The sequence below is a fragment of the Acromyrmex echinatior genome, chromosome 5 (assembly GCF_024713525.1).
Source record: "Acromyrmex echinatior isolate Ae372 chromosome 5, ASM2471352v2, whole genome shotgun sequence".
Classification (NCBI taxonomy): Eukaryota; Metazoa; Arthropoda; class Insecta; order Hymenoptera; family Formicidae; genus Acromyrmex; species Acromyrmex echinatior.
In genome coordinates, this window is record NC_141856.1 from 3,789,009 (window position 1) to 3,804,079 (window position 15,071).

Below are 15,071 nucleotides of genomic sequence, written 5' to 3' on the forward strand. Positions count from 1 at the left end.
GGAATCTATTTCCATGTATTATAGACACTATAATACATGTACATGGATACGCTATACATACAATCTACAATCTGGTTGGTCATTACATCTGATCGAGGCCCTTTGAGACTCAGTTACAAATTTAATTATACATCTCTCCCAAAAACTCAAGAGGAAGCAGCGGAAAAATTAACTACATCAGAAGAAAATCCAAATCTGCCCAATAACATCACGAATTGAAAAGAAAGTACTGAGATCTCTATTGAACAAGAAAACGTTAGAATATATCCACAATTGTAAGCATTTCTTTTCTATAATTGGCATACTCTATATACACTTATGTTTATTTTATATATTGGGTCATCTAAAAAGTATCCGCGGTATTTTGTCACTAGATATATGACCATCAACACCATCTAGTGAAAAAACCGCGGATACTTTTTAGATGACCCAATATAATCACGCGTGGCGCACATTAAGTGCATCACGCATGACTTAAAGAGAGAGAGAGAGAGAGAGAGAGAGAGAGAGAGAGAGAGAGATGTTACATCCCGATAAAATCCTCTCATTCTTTATTGTAGATATACGATTTATACCTTATTTTTATCTTATCCCTAGGTTAATATTTCATCCCTATTTTATCTTTATTTCAAAACCGAAAATTCCTTTTCTCTTTTATAGGAGGGTATATTTAGTTTCTTTATTTAAACATTCAAACCAACAGATAGATCACGTTATATACTTTTATGCGTCATACAAATTATCTACAGATTATTCTAAAGAATGCCTAAGAATATCACACGATCTTTCTCAAAGAAGCCCTCCTATAAAATAACAAATATAAAAACGTATATTAACATTATTATAAATAAAAGAGTACATTAACATTAGTAATAGTATATATTATTAGGTATTGGAATTAATTCGTAGCGTTTTTTTAATGAAAGAATGTTATTTATTTCACATGAGCATTAAAAAATACATTAATGAAAGTACTTCCCATCACTTTCTACTACTTTTGACCATCTTTCGGGCAGTGAATGAATACCGCGTCGGAAGAACTGTTCATCTTTAGATGAAATCCAGGAATCGAACCATTTTGTACAATCTTCGTAAGATGTGAACTTCTGCTCGCACAAGCTATGAGCTAATGATCGAAACAAGTGGTAGTCGCTAGGTGCAATATCAGGAGAATACGGCGGGTGCGGTAGCACTTCCCATTTAAGTGTTTCCAGGTATGTTTTTACCGGTTTTGCAACGTGTGGGCGAGCATTGTCGTGCAGCAAGATGACTTTATCGTGTCTTTCGAAGTATTCCGACCGTTTTTGCTTCAATGCACGGCTCAAGCGCATCAGTTGCCGTCGGTAGAGATCTCCAGTAACGGTTTCATGCGGTTTTAGCAGTTCGTAGTATATGACACCCTTCTGATCCCACCAAATACAGAGCAGGAGCTTTGAGCCATGGATATTGGGCTTTGCCACTGATGTTGATGGTTCGCCGGGCTTAACCCATGACTTTCTGCGCTTTGGATTGTCATAATGGATCCACTTTTCGTCACCGGTAACAATCCGATGCAAAAAATCTTTTCTTTTCTGCCGTTGAAGCAGCAGTTCGCACGTGAGAAAACGTCTCTCAATATCCCTTGGTTTCAATTCATATGGGACCCAATGTCCTTCCTTCTGGATCATGCCCAAACTTTTAAGACGTTTTCCTATTGTTGAGAAGTCAACTTCCAATGACGTAGATAATTCTTTAAGTGTTTGACATGAGTTTTCATTGAGCAGTGCCTGCAAATCGTTATCTTCAAATTTTTTCGGCTGACCAGGTCGCTCCTTGTCATCCAAGTCGAAATCACCAGCTTTAAAACGTGCAAACCACTTCCTACACGTTTGCTCAACCAGAGCATGTTCACTATACACATCCACTAAAATACGATGAGCTTCAGCTGCACTTTTGTTCATATTAAAGTAATGAAGCAAAACTCCCCGCAAAAACACTTTATCTGGCACAAATTTTGACATATTCAATGAATTATACAGTATTGTTATTTATGATTTCAAGAAAGGTTATGTACGGCAAATGACGTCCTATGATAGATGTTTACAATGTATACAGAACTATAGGTAACAACGAAATAGTGTACTGCTTGTGCCATCTCTTGTAAAACGCTACGAATTAATTCCAACACCTAATATTAGGTGTAGTAAAAATAATGGATTTCTTTTTACTACACCTAATATATTAGCGTTTAATAATTAAGTAATTAGCAGTAAAATAGAAATCTTCCTGAATGCGAGAACGAATATCTTTTTCTTCCTTTTTCTATTTCTAATAAAATTAAATTAAACATATGAATGTAGTGAATTCGTCTCGCATAAAGGATATTAAGGAAAACCGAATTTTTATTACAAATTATTAAAACTCAATTATTACTTATTAAGGGGGTATAACACCTTTTATTGCCAAAATCGACCTCATTTTCAAGATTTTTTTTTTACATACAAAGAAGTGCGCAATTCAAAATCGGGTCTTTGGGCTTTTTTATTTACATATTAAAGACACTGAACATATTTTTTGTTTTTGAAAAATCATCATGGTTTATAAAATAAACGCCGTCAAAAGAGGCCGCTAGCGTCGCGTATGTCTTGCTGGTGTACACGATTGTGGCTGACTGGAGTGACCTAAAGCAAAAATACAAATTGATTCTTAATCTGTGATAGTTTGGCTAAGGTAGACCGGTGGATTTTAAAAAATATCAATTTTTGAGAAAATGGCGCGACTTTGAAAAAAAAAACGAATTTTCGCCTAAAAATCTGACATAAAATCGATTGCCAAAAAAAATCTAGTGATTCTTTTTAAAAAAGGCTAGGTAGTACCATAAAGGCACCCATGCTGAGTATAAAGATATTTGATTTTTGTCGATCGGATAAAAATTGCGGGCATTGTGATGTACACCAGCTTGAAAAATAGTGTTTTTCAGAAAACGCGTTTTAAGTTTTGGTACGAGAAATCTTGCAATTATTAGCTTATTACCTTAATCGGCAATGCCTGGCCCGTAAATTGTCCTTCCAAATTAAGGTCTTCATCATCTTTGGCCTTTTTATTGGACATGTCAAGTCTCCGAGCTGCTTTAGCTTCCGCAGTCATGGCGCGCTCGGCTGCGCGGATCCGCCGGTTCATCGGTTTTTATGCAAAAGTTGTAGCAGGTGGTACCAATCGTTAAGTTAAGAACTTGCATAATTTCCAATTTTTAGGCCATCGTTGAAATTGCAAACAATAATATTTGCAGCAATATCAACGATCGCCTTGCTGCTGTGGACTCCTTTCGGCGCTATAGACCACAGCACAGAGTTGAAGCTCTCGTTGTTATTTTGAGTATACCCGCCAAGACAGCGGGATAATAAATCGTCAGAACTTAATTCTTCGTAGATAGGCTTGACTGCTTTGAAAACTTCATCCTGAAATACTTGACAAACACAAGAGAAAGGCAGCGAGCTCGGTGAGCGCCCCGAGGCCCTCTCCCCGCGCTAGAGGAAACACACAAGCATAGCTGTTTTCGACGTGAAATAAATTCAAGATCGCTTAGGCGTAATGGGATCGTATTAATGCGGTCAATGGGATCGCGGTTAATGGGATCATATTCTAGACATCTTAAAGTATCACTTAAGCCAATAAAAAATTTTTTTTATTTTTTGAAGCCGCAAAGGTGTTATACCCCCTTAAGAATAAACTTGTAGAGTGGGGAGTAGGGCTTACGCGGAGCCTTGCTGCCTTATCTCAAGGAAAGCGCGAGTATAGGTTCTACCAAATTTTGAGGAGTATTGATTGGTCCTGAAAGGACAACTGTGGGACTCCCACATTCATTTTCAAAGTATAAAAGGAGCTATCAAAAACAGAAACAGTCAGTTACAGTTGCAGTTACAGTTACAGTTATAGGTCAGTTATAAATTATAGTTATAAATTCAGATACACATTCAGTCATTACATACGTTCAGTCTTACTTACAGTTATACGTTCAGTCATACTTATAGTCATTCAGTCATTCATTCGCAAACCATAAGTAGAAATCTATCCAGCATAGTCGGATCAAGGTGAGAACTATTCTCGCTCTTCATCAGAACTTCCATATTTTTCTTTTTCGTATTGTTTTGCTTGTTTTAATAAATGGAAATATTGACTCGAATCGGACGGAACCTAAATCTCTGATCTTCGGTTACTTATAAGTACATATATATATATATGGGTATCCGAGGGGCTGTTACGATTGTCGCTGCCAATAGCGTGGCCCCCGTCTTACGACGATTCTCCGGAACATTATTATTGTAATTCTTTTTGCATTACCTGCATGCCTACTAAAGGCGGACGAAGACAAAGAGAAAAGAGATTAAGGTTCCAAATTAAATCGGCTCTTATTTCAAACCAAGATCCTTTCCCCTATTTTCAAAAACTAGCACAATTGCTACATCAAAACAAACCGGTAGACTCACCCCGCGAACCCGTCTACACTCTAAAGAAATTGGAGGTCAACCTCATGTTTCCTAATTACAAAAACATTCTAAAAGGCGATCCACGTAGATTCGCCTATAAACTTCGCGGTAATCTTTTTGGCACCGGATTCAAGATTACCCTTCCTATAAATTATCCGGTACTTCCCAGTGAACCACATTCTTAATCTCCGATCTCCGAATAAATTGTTTAAATACATTAACTCAAAAAACAGAGAAAATCTCAATAGCAACATTCGTCATAACAACGTAACACGGCTCTCGCCAATGATACTTATGTTTGGCCCGATTTCTTTACCACACGATGTTGTAAGTGAAAGAGTTAATCATATATCTTTCTCATTAACGTATAACAGCAAAAATGATTTTAAAACGTAATAGTTGATGAGATATAGTTTACGATTTTCCGTGTATTTTATGTACCGCGTTCATAGAGACGATCCGCAAAAAGATCACTCAGCGTGGTCTCGGGCATTAGGTGCGAGATCAGAATGTTGAGAATCCTATATTCGATCCTGCTTTTTCCTTTTTTTCATAATTTTTTTTAAATAAATAACGTTATTAATACACATATTATTCCAAATATATTTTTATAAAATTATGAAAATTATATATGTACTTGCTCGAAACTAGTTACACATTTCGAGCCAATTTCTGAAGTGCTGCCTATTTTTCCTTTACAACCGCTCAACGGTCGACAGCTGAACTGCTGGATCGCGCGCGGACGTGCATCTCAGAAGCGTCATAGTATAAAAAACATGCTGCGACCATACCTTCCAACATGAAAATTATCATGATAACATTTTAGCATGAAAATTATTATGAAAATATTTTTCTTCCTACATAATTGTTATTTTCTTAATAATAGTGATTGAACATCATATTACTAAGTAAATACATTTTAATATTATGTACTTTTAAAATATTACTTTATTATTTTTATGATACATTCGGTTTTCTTTCAAAGAACTACTGACCACGGTTATGTGCCACAAAATATAATATCTTTTAATATAGAATACTGATAATATCAATTTAAGGCTAATCGACACAGAACGAGATGCGTAATTTTAAACTGGAATGATGATTTACCTCCAATAACTCCGCCATGTCTTCTTTATTCTTTTATGAATAAAGAAGGCATGTTGAATAAAGAAAACATCACAGAAGACTAAGGAAAGTAAAGGATTGATAATTTTCTGGAAGGTACGGACAGCATATTTCTTAGTGCAACGCTCCTGAGATATACATCCGCGCGTGATCCGGTGTGGTTCGGTCATCGAGCATTGAGCGGCGGTGGGGGGGGAGGGGGGGAGAAAAGGCGACGTTTCAAAAATCGGTCCAAAATTTAACATGTACTCCAATAATTATAGGAAGAATACCGAATCAATAGATAAATAAAAAATTATTTGTATATTGCATATAAAGGCACATATAAAGCTTTTTGATTTGTTAATTATAAAATTAAATTGACATCATCCTTTTAAATATATTCATCGCACTTTTGCGATTTGATTGATTATCAGAATTTTCATACATTCAGATGATAGTTATAAAAAAAACATTTCACAGAAAGTACTGATCGACATCAAACGTAACATTATTACAGGAACATGATTTCTTTTTGGATTTTTTCTAAAGGTAAACAGATCTCATTTACATAAAAATACTAATTTTCTATCTACTGGACGCATACGTCGAATTATTTTTTGCAATTGTCTGTTTAAAACTTTTAGAAATACACATATAATTTTAATAATTAAATAAAAATATATTTAGCCTGTAATGTGTTTATTAACCATGTCACTTATAAAAAAAAAAATTACGAAAAAAGAAAAAAGGAATCGATCGTGGGATCTTTAACATTCCGATCTCGCACCTTACGTGCGAGACCATGCCGAGATCTTGCAAATCACTTCTATGACCGTGATATGTAACGCTCATGGAAAATCATGGAAATATCAATATCTCGTAAATTATCATGTTTTGAAATTATTTTTGCTATTATACATAAATTAGAGGATTACTATAATTTATCAAAACTTATATGTTATTTATAATGATCCTTCTCCTTTTAATTATACACGTTGAGCGGCCAAAATTTCCCAGAAAGCATTTTGGTTACTAGAAACAGAAGCGACCATAGAGAGAGAGAGAAAAGGGAGGGAGGGAAAGGGGGAGGGAGAGAGGGGAAGGAGAGAGAGAGAGAGAGAGAGAGAGAGAGAGAGAGAGAGAGAGAGGCTCTGAAGAATATACTCGCTGTTTCGTTCGACAAGCCCAGTTTGGCATGCTGCGGAACCTCACCGATTACAATCGGAATTTCTATCCTTTTTTGTTTTTTCTCTGTCTCACTCTGTCGTACTTCTGTTTCAATAATTCGTTCTGCAATTCAAGAATGAGATTTCTATCGATTCTGATTTGGCATCATCGCCGATGCAGCAAGGACGCATGATTCCTTTTCTAAACAACGATCCTGATATATATTTTTATGTATACAAAAATATATTATTATTATAGCGTTTCCAGCCGATAATATATTGCTGGTTTATACAATGATTCAATCCATTTCTGTAGTTAAATAGCGGTACTTTGCTTGTGCGCGATAAGAGGAACGGCACTTCTTACTAAGTCGACATTTCGACATCCAAGTCGAATAAAAAATGTGCTGTATACAATAATTTCAGACCTTGCACGTTTAAAATAAGTAGCTGGCGATTTACAGAAAATCTCAAAGAACAATACTATGCTTGCAAAAACGAGTTATGAGCTTTAATATAAGAGCAATGAGTATTCGAAAATTTCATTTATATGCTACGTCTGCTATGAAATTGCCGCTTGTCGTTCCGACATCCGAGCAGAATCGAAGCTCAACCGAAGCACACATCGCGTTCCGAGCCCTGATATATGTGTATGTATAAATAATTCAGTAAATAAAGTTTAAACATGTGTTGTATATATGTACACACACACACACACACACGCGCGCGCGTGTGTATGTATGCTATTATATATACATATATTATATATATATATATATATATATATATATATATATATATGTTATTTTATATATATGCATCAATAATTTACTAAATAAAATGTATGTAAAAGACAGAACAGTGCAATTAAAATAATTATCTTCATTTATATAAAACCCCTACTTCGTTTCTAAAAACATAGGATTGTTCTTTCAAGTTTTCTACAATTCGCCAGCTACTTTTTATGCAAGATCTAAAACTCTTATATGCAGCATATATGGTGATGTGTTGACTACAGAAGCCGATAACAAAACTGTAAGTCTTCAATTTTCTTTCGTTTTTCGTATTCAAATGTAGCAGGCGAATTGCATTGTTGTCGATACTTTAATTGTGGAGAAGGATTTTTCAATCCATAAACACAATTAAGAGAAAAAAAAGAATCTTTAATAATTAATGGTAAAACAGGACAGCATCCCCTTAAGATTCATGTTATCCTCTATTGCTTGCTCTATTTCCCTCGTTTTATATGTTCTTACATCTCTTCGGATCGCCTCCCTTATTTTTTTGTTGAATATATCTTATAGAATCTCTATCAGTGTTCCTTCTTTCTTCAATGAATCTCTCTGTAATCGGGATAATTTTAGCTGTCTCTGTTTTTGAATACGCATGTTCGCTTATTGCAGATTTAACGTTGTTGATGATCTTTGAATTTAGTGTATTTAGTTCCAAACGGATGAGCTCGCATATGGGGATTAATTTCCCCTGCCAAATAGTTCTGGTTCCACTCTTCGGTTTTCAAACTCTCCTTGCATGGTTGTAAATATCTTAATATCAACTTCTTTCTTTCGAGTCTTCTATCAATTCAAAAACATACTCTTACCAGACGATGTTACTGATATCGAAATGAATTAAGACGGAGACGTTGGTACATATATTTTTGTTCGAATTGAGGATATAACCTATTTCATTTTTTATTGTGCTGTCTGGGTTTGTCCAAGTTTTTTCTGTGGTTTTTTTTTAAAGAAAGTATTTATGCAATACATTCCCTCGCTACAGAGAAATTCCATCAACGTTTGGCCTTTGTTGTTCCTTATGCCCAAGCCGAACACTCTGTGATGTTTGTGCCGACCATTGTTTGTCTTCCGATCTTAGTATTAAAATCGCCCATCATTATCGTGTGCCTTCTCAGATAATAATCTCGTCTCTATGAGGTTTTCATAAAACCACTTTATGTCCTCATTTTGGGAAGTGCTCGTGGGAGCATATGCTTGGATGACTTGCAAGCTATATCTTTGGTTCAGTCTCAGCAACACATAGACGTCGCGATCAGACCGATCACAGACTGCCCTCACTTTGATGACTAAATTTTATTTCTTTGTGGATCAAGAGTGCCACTCCGCCCAAGTGCGACTCATTTGAGTTTTTCTGGAATAACGAGTGCTCAGACCTTAGCGACATGGTTTCCTCGCCCACTAGTTTTGTCTCTGACTACCAAGATGTCCCATTTGATATTTACTAACTCTCTTTCAAGGCTTATTAAATGTTCCTCGCGTCTTATTATGCGTATGTTGTACATCGCTATGTAGAATTTCTTTCTTTTTATTGTTAATCCAGATAGAAGATTCGATGCAATAAGAATAATCTAATAACTGTTTAATTCAGCGTATTAATATTGCAAATAATACATGAAAAATACAAACAACATATCGAATTTGTCGCTCGAATGTCAAATTTAACACTGGCCTTTTTCATGTATAAAATTTGTTTTCTGACAAAAGTTGTCACCTGATCTTTTTGTTGCTGAAATAGTCAGTTTGAACAACTTGTGAAAATGACCTTAAGTCTCCTGTTTTACTATGTAAGCACATATAATTTTCGTATAAGAAATATTTTTTTACTTTTAAACTTTTTTTTCTTTCACCGATTCGAAAATCCTTTTCGAGAATTAAAATATACGCATTAATATGTGTCTGGAAAGTGAAGTCTATGCCGAGATCGATCGAAAATTTCAAAATTATATTTTTTACCATTTCTTAGTGTAAACATGACGTCTCAACTGTCGTAACGTTTACTTGATACGAAAGCTTTGCTTGTACGCACGAAATAATGGTTCTCAGATACATAATTTACACGAACAAACAACGAGTTCTTAGAATTAGAATTAGATCCTTTATCGAAACAAATTTGTTATACGAAAATTGACATGTATAATTGCGTATCATAGGTTGCGTGAGATATTGCTGTGATATAAAAAAACATATCGATATGCAGCGCATGGCGCGACTTCTGGTGATTTCGTCGGAGCTCGAGCTTTGCTTTAGGATCCCCTTAAAGTGCCTTTTCATGCTGACGTTCGACACTCATTTTCAGCGTCAAAATTTTATTTACGTGACCTATTTTGACGTTAAACATAAGCGTCGAGCGTCAGCACGAAAGATATTTTATAAGATATTATATTAGGTGTTGGAATTAATTCGTAGCGTTTTTTAATGAAAGAATGTTATTTATTTCACATGAGCATTAAAAAATACATTAATGAAAGTACTTCCCATCACTTTCTACTACTTTTGACCATCTTTCGGGCAGTGAATGAATACCGCGTCGGAAAAACTGTTCATCTTTAGATGAAATCCAGGAATCGAACCATTTTGTACAATCTTCGTAAGATGTGAACTTCTGCTCGCACAAGCTATGAGCTAATGATCGAAACAAGTGGTAGTCGCTAGGTGCAATATCAGGAGAATACGGCGGGTGCGGTAGCACTTCCCATTTAAGTGTTTCCAGGTATGTTTTTACCGGTTTTGCAACGTGTGGGCGAGCATTGTCGTGCAGCAAGATGACTTTATCGTGTCTTTCGAAGTATTCCGACCGTTTTTGCTTCAATGCACGGCTCAAGCGCATCAGTTGCCGTCGGTAGAGATCTCCAGTAACGGTTTCATGCGGTTTTAGCAGTTCGTAGTATATGACACCCTTCTGATCCCACCAAATACAGAGCAGGAGCTTTGAGCCATGGATATTGGGCTTTGCCACTGATGTTGATGGTTCGCCGGGCTTAACCCATGACTTTCTGCGCTTTGGATTGTCATAATGGATCCACTTTTCGTCACCGGTAACAATCCGATGCAAAAAACCTTTTCTTTTCTGCCGTTGAAGCAGCAGTTCGCACGTGAGAAAACGTCTCTCAATATCCCTTGGTTTCAATTCATATGGGACCCAATGTCCTTCCTTCTGGATCATGCCCAAACTTTTAAGACGTTTTCCTATTGTTGAGAAGTCAACTTCCAATGACGTAGATAATTCTTTAAGTGTTTGACATGAGTTTTCATTGAGCAGTGCCTGCAAATCGTTATCTTCAAATTTTTTCGGCTGACCAGGTCGCTCCTTGTCATCCAAGTCGAAATCACCAGCTTTAAAACGTGCAAACCACTTCCTACACGTTTGCTCAGCCAGAGCATGTTCACTATACACATCCACTAAAATACGATGAGCTTCAGCTGCACTTTTGTTCATATTAAAGTAATGAAGCAAAACTCCCCGCAAAAACACTTTATCTGGCACAAATTTTGACATATTCAATGAATTATACAGTATTGTTATTTATGATTTCAAGAAAGGTTATGTACGGCAAATGACGTCCTATGATAGATGTTTACAATGTATACAGAACTATAGGTAACAACGAAATAGTGTACTGCTTGTGCCATCTCTTGTAAAACGCTACGAATTAATTCCAACACCTAATACAAGGAAGTCAGAAGACAGTTCCTCCTGTCGGGTTATGTGGCTTCGCGGCGAGACGATTGCTTAGGAATATAGACGACTTTGAAGCCTCGGATCAAGTTCCGGCACCGGTGAAGCGTCTGACATTTTTTCTCAGCTTAGCTTTTACATCTTTAGGCATTAAAGTTAACGACTATTCAGGCTAGGAAATATCATACTATGGATGCGTTCCATTTCACGCATATTACCATTTATTCTTGTCCACTTATTCACCGAATATTAAACAATAAATGATGCATCATGCATGCGTGAAACAGAACGCAGTCTCTGACAAAAGCTGCATTCCATTTAAGGAGATTCGATCAAAAAATCAAAATGCTTTGATCTATCTAAAAATTACACAGAATATTATTTGAAACGAAACTAATACTATATTAAAATTTCAAATCGATTGACCGCGCAATTTTTAAGAAAGAAAGAGCTAAAGTTAGAGTTTTATGCATGCTGTCTTATGGCAAATGCATTGGATGACTGATATATTACATAATTATTTACTTTTAAAATCTTCGATCTACATAAAAAACATTTAAACAGTTAGAACAAACCTTTTTTTACATTCTTGTAGGAATTTTAACTCTATTCACCGTGTAATTTATTTGTATACAAGCAAAAAGTTGATGAAGGCATGCCTATTTGAGCATCTAAAGAAATACACGCGGAAAACTTGGCAACGCTGTTAACTTCCGACGTTAGGTTAGATTGTGGTTAGTTTCATCTTATGATACATGTGATTGAATATACTAGATGGGGTGAAAAGTAACCTCCTTGACCGCCAGAATGCGCCACTACTGCAAAAAAGTTTATGGTGCCTTGTAGTCCGTTCATATTTAGGCAGACATGCCAAGTGGCAGTGCGATACTGCCCTTAGTTTTGTTTTGAGAGCTGATTGTTGTTGACGTGTTTGCGAAAACGATTTTCGTTCTCTCATAAAACATTATTTTTTGAGAGGCAAAGGAAACGGCGAAGGAAACAAAAGAAAAGTTGGATAAATATTATGTGGCTAATACTCCGTCAGATTACACCGTCAAATATTGGTTTCGAGAGTTTCGTGGTGGCCGCAACTCCACTACCGATGAAGTCCGCAGCGGCAGGCCCTCCGATGCGGTTACCGAGGAAAATGTCAAAAAAATACATGAAATGGTATTGGCTGACCGGAAAGTGAAGGTGCGCGAGCTAGCAGATGCTACAAAGATTAGTACTGAGCGAACACGCCATATTTTGGGCGAGATTCTGCATAAGAAAAAAATTTTTTTCATTCCCAAGGAGGTTACTTTTCACCCCACCTAGTATGTTTCTTGCTTATAACTTATTGTTGTGTTTTTAACTTAGGAAAGCTATTATTGCAAAAAACGCAATAAAATGTATTTGAAAATATATACTAAAATATTGGGTCATCTAAAAAATATCCGCGGTACTTTGTCATTAGATATATGACCATCAACACACATCTAGTGACAAAAAACCGCGGATACTTTTTAGATGATATATTAAAACAACGAACTAATATATAAATGTACATGTATTAATCTGAAGATACTGGCCTAGTTTCCACTGAGGGTTTAAATCGGATCAGAATATAAGAACCAACCAACTATAGTCGAGTATTCCCTTGTCGTTCGACTATAAAAGGGGAATGAATACTCTGTGGCTATTAGAGCGACTGCTGTGCAATATAGCGCCGATGGTTACCAACCAAAGGCGAAGGACAATTGGCGGGAAATCGTTAGGTTGAGAATGAGTGCTACTTACTGCTTCTGATTTTTATGCCATAAGGCGATTTAATACAAACTTAATATTAAACTAACTAAATACTAAATACAAATATAGATTAGAAAATAGAGACGTGATTGCGTGTGTAAGACGGCTCGGATACCGGCATTGTGTCGCGGAGTTACAATACAAGAATTATGAAAACACACTCTAAGTAATTATCTGACGACGCTAATATCACAGACATGAACAGTGATCGGTATCGCGGAATACACAAAGTAATTCGGAACCTCAACTTCTGAGTTCTAACTTACTGACTATCGCAGAGACTTACACGAGGTCCGCACGCGGCACGCCATGACACCAGAGAGACCGAATGGAAGAAGAAATGGAAAGAACGATTACATCAGCGCCGCGACGGACGCATGCAGCGCCGCCACTGGCGCTCGCAGCGCCGCAGATAACGTTCGCAGCGCCATGACCAACGCTCGCAGCGCCGCGACTAACGCTCGCAACGCCACACAGGTTGAAAGCTTGGCGCCCTGCCTCGGGACTAGGCTCGGTCAGGTTGCTGAGCGATTCCTGTGAAGCTTTCCCGGGGAGTAGCGTCCCGGCGGCTTCTAAAGCGCCGGGCGACCAGTGTCGCGCGTGTAGGCGGCGCAAACTGGGAATAGCATAGGCTACGAAGATCCGACCGATCGAAATTGATACCGCGGGCAGTCCATGCCCAGTGGATAGGACCATCGCGGAGGTCGATGGTTAATATCTATATGCTGGCTAGGGGCCTTGGCCCCGACGAGTAAACTTACAAGCTCGGGAACCAGCCTGCATAGCTGGTAGAGCATGGATAGTTGCTCGCTTCGACTAGTGAGTTGCTTGTCGGGACTTACATCCCACAAGCGCATTGTTTTGATTCTCGGCATAACCGTGATGCGATTGGACGTATTCCAATCCTAGGCCCATGGGGACCGTACGAGTTAAACTTTCTGTAAGTATCGCACGTAAATCTGAAAGGATCAAAATTCCGAACTGTCACTTTTCAGATTAAAATAGGTCGTCATTATCGTCGATCGCATTTCATACATTCCTTTTGTATCCTTCTGACATTCTTTACGCAAGGAGCGCTAGTGATATACATGATCAGCGAGTGCTGCGATCTGAATAAAGTCATTAGATTAACAAAGTATCGCGAACTGTCACCATTTTGACTCCATGGCTGTTGTACATATATTTGTGGCATAAATGAAATGACCATAGACAAAAAGAGCATTTCGATCATGTAGATCAAGCATATAACTGGTTATTCATTGATAATTTTTTAATAATAATTTTTTTAAATCCATGTTCACATCTTTTTTCAAATAAAAGATCAATCCAAAATCTCTTTTTTTTATATTTTCTTTTTAAATTTGTACATTCATTAATACATACAGATGCTATTAGTCTATTTTGCCGTAGTTTCGCTTTATTTCAAGGATGCGTTTAGGAAATCAGGGTATTGGTAGAATGAAGTAAACTATGGGTGCACCCAGAGAGAAACCTGAGAAAGAATATAATGACCCAAAATCTGATGGCGTGATTATTCCAATCTCTTCGCTGCGATTTTTGCAATTATATTATATGTAGCACGATTATATGAACCAAATATCTATTTATCATCTTTAGCCTTAAAAAGTACACGATGTACCCTAAGAAAAGTGGACGTTATAATTTACATCCACTTTGTCAGAGGTCAGTAGTGCGCGGCAGTTTTTTGCGGTTACAGATTTGGTTTATAACAAAAAAAATAAATTTTTTTATTTTCTTTATTCAAATATCTATAGAAATACGTTGCCGTTTTTGAAAATATTGATTTTTGACAAAATGGAAGTACAAACAAAAAGTTCCATTTTTGTCAGAAAAAATCAACTAAAAAAATTTATAATTTATGAAAAAATCCTTCGTATTTCTTTAGAAAATGTGAATTTTTAAATACTGTTAAAATTTGAAGCAAATTGATTAAAAATTGTTTGAGTTCTGCTGCCAGCCAACTTAAAAAATGCTGTTTTGAGAAAAACGCGTTTAAAGTGCGACCGGCGTCGTCTCAACAACTGTACTGACGATTATACTAATATATTTG

General features: G+C 36.7%; 1 long non-coding RNA gene across 1 annotated transcript; it reads right to left on the reverse strand.

Annotated features, from left to right (window-relative positions):
* Positions 1–2,502: 2,502 nt before the first annotated feature.
* Positions 2,503–5,213, reverse strand: LOC147909710 (uncharacterized). Its single transcript, XR_015545257.1, has 2 exons — positions 3,013–5,213; positions 2,503–2,660 (listed from the first exon to the last, which is right to left on the reverse strand). It is a non-coding gene; the product is annotated as an uncharacterized LOC147909710 (long non-coding RNA).
* Positions 5,214–15,071: the final 9,858 nt, after the last annotated feature.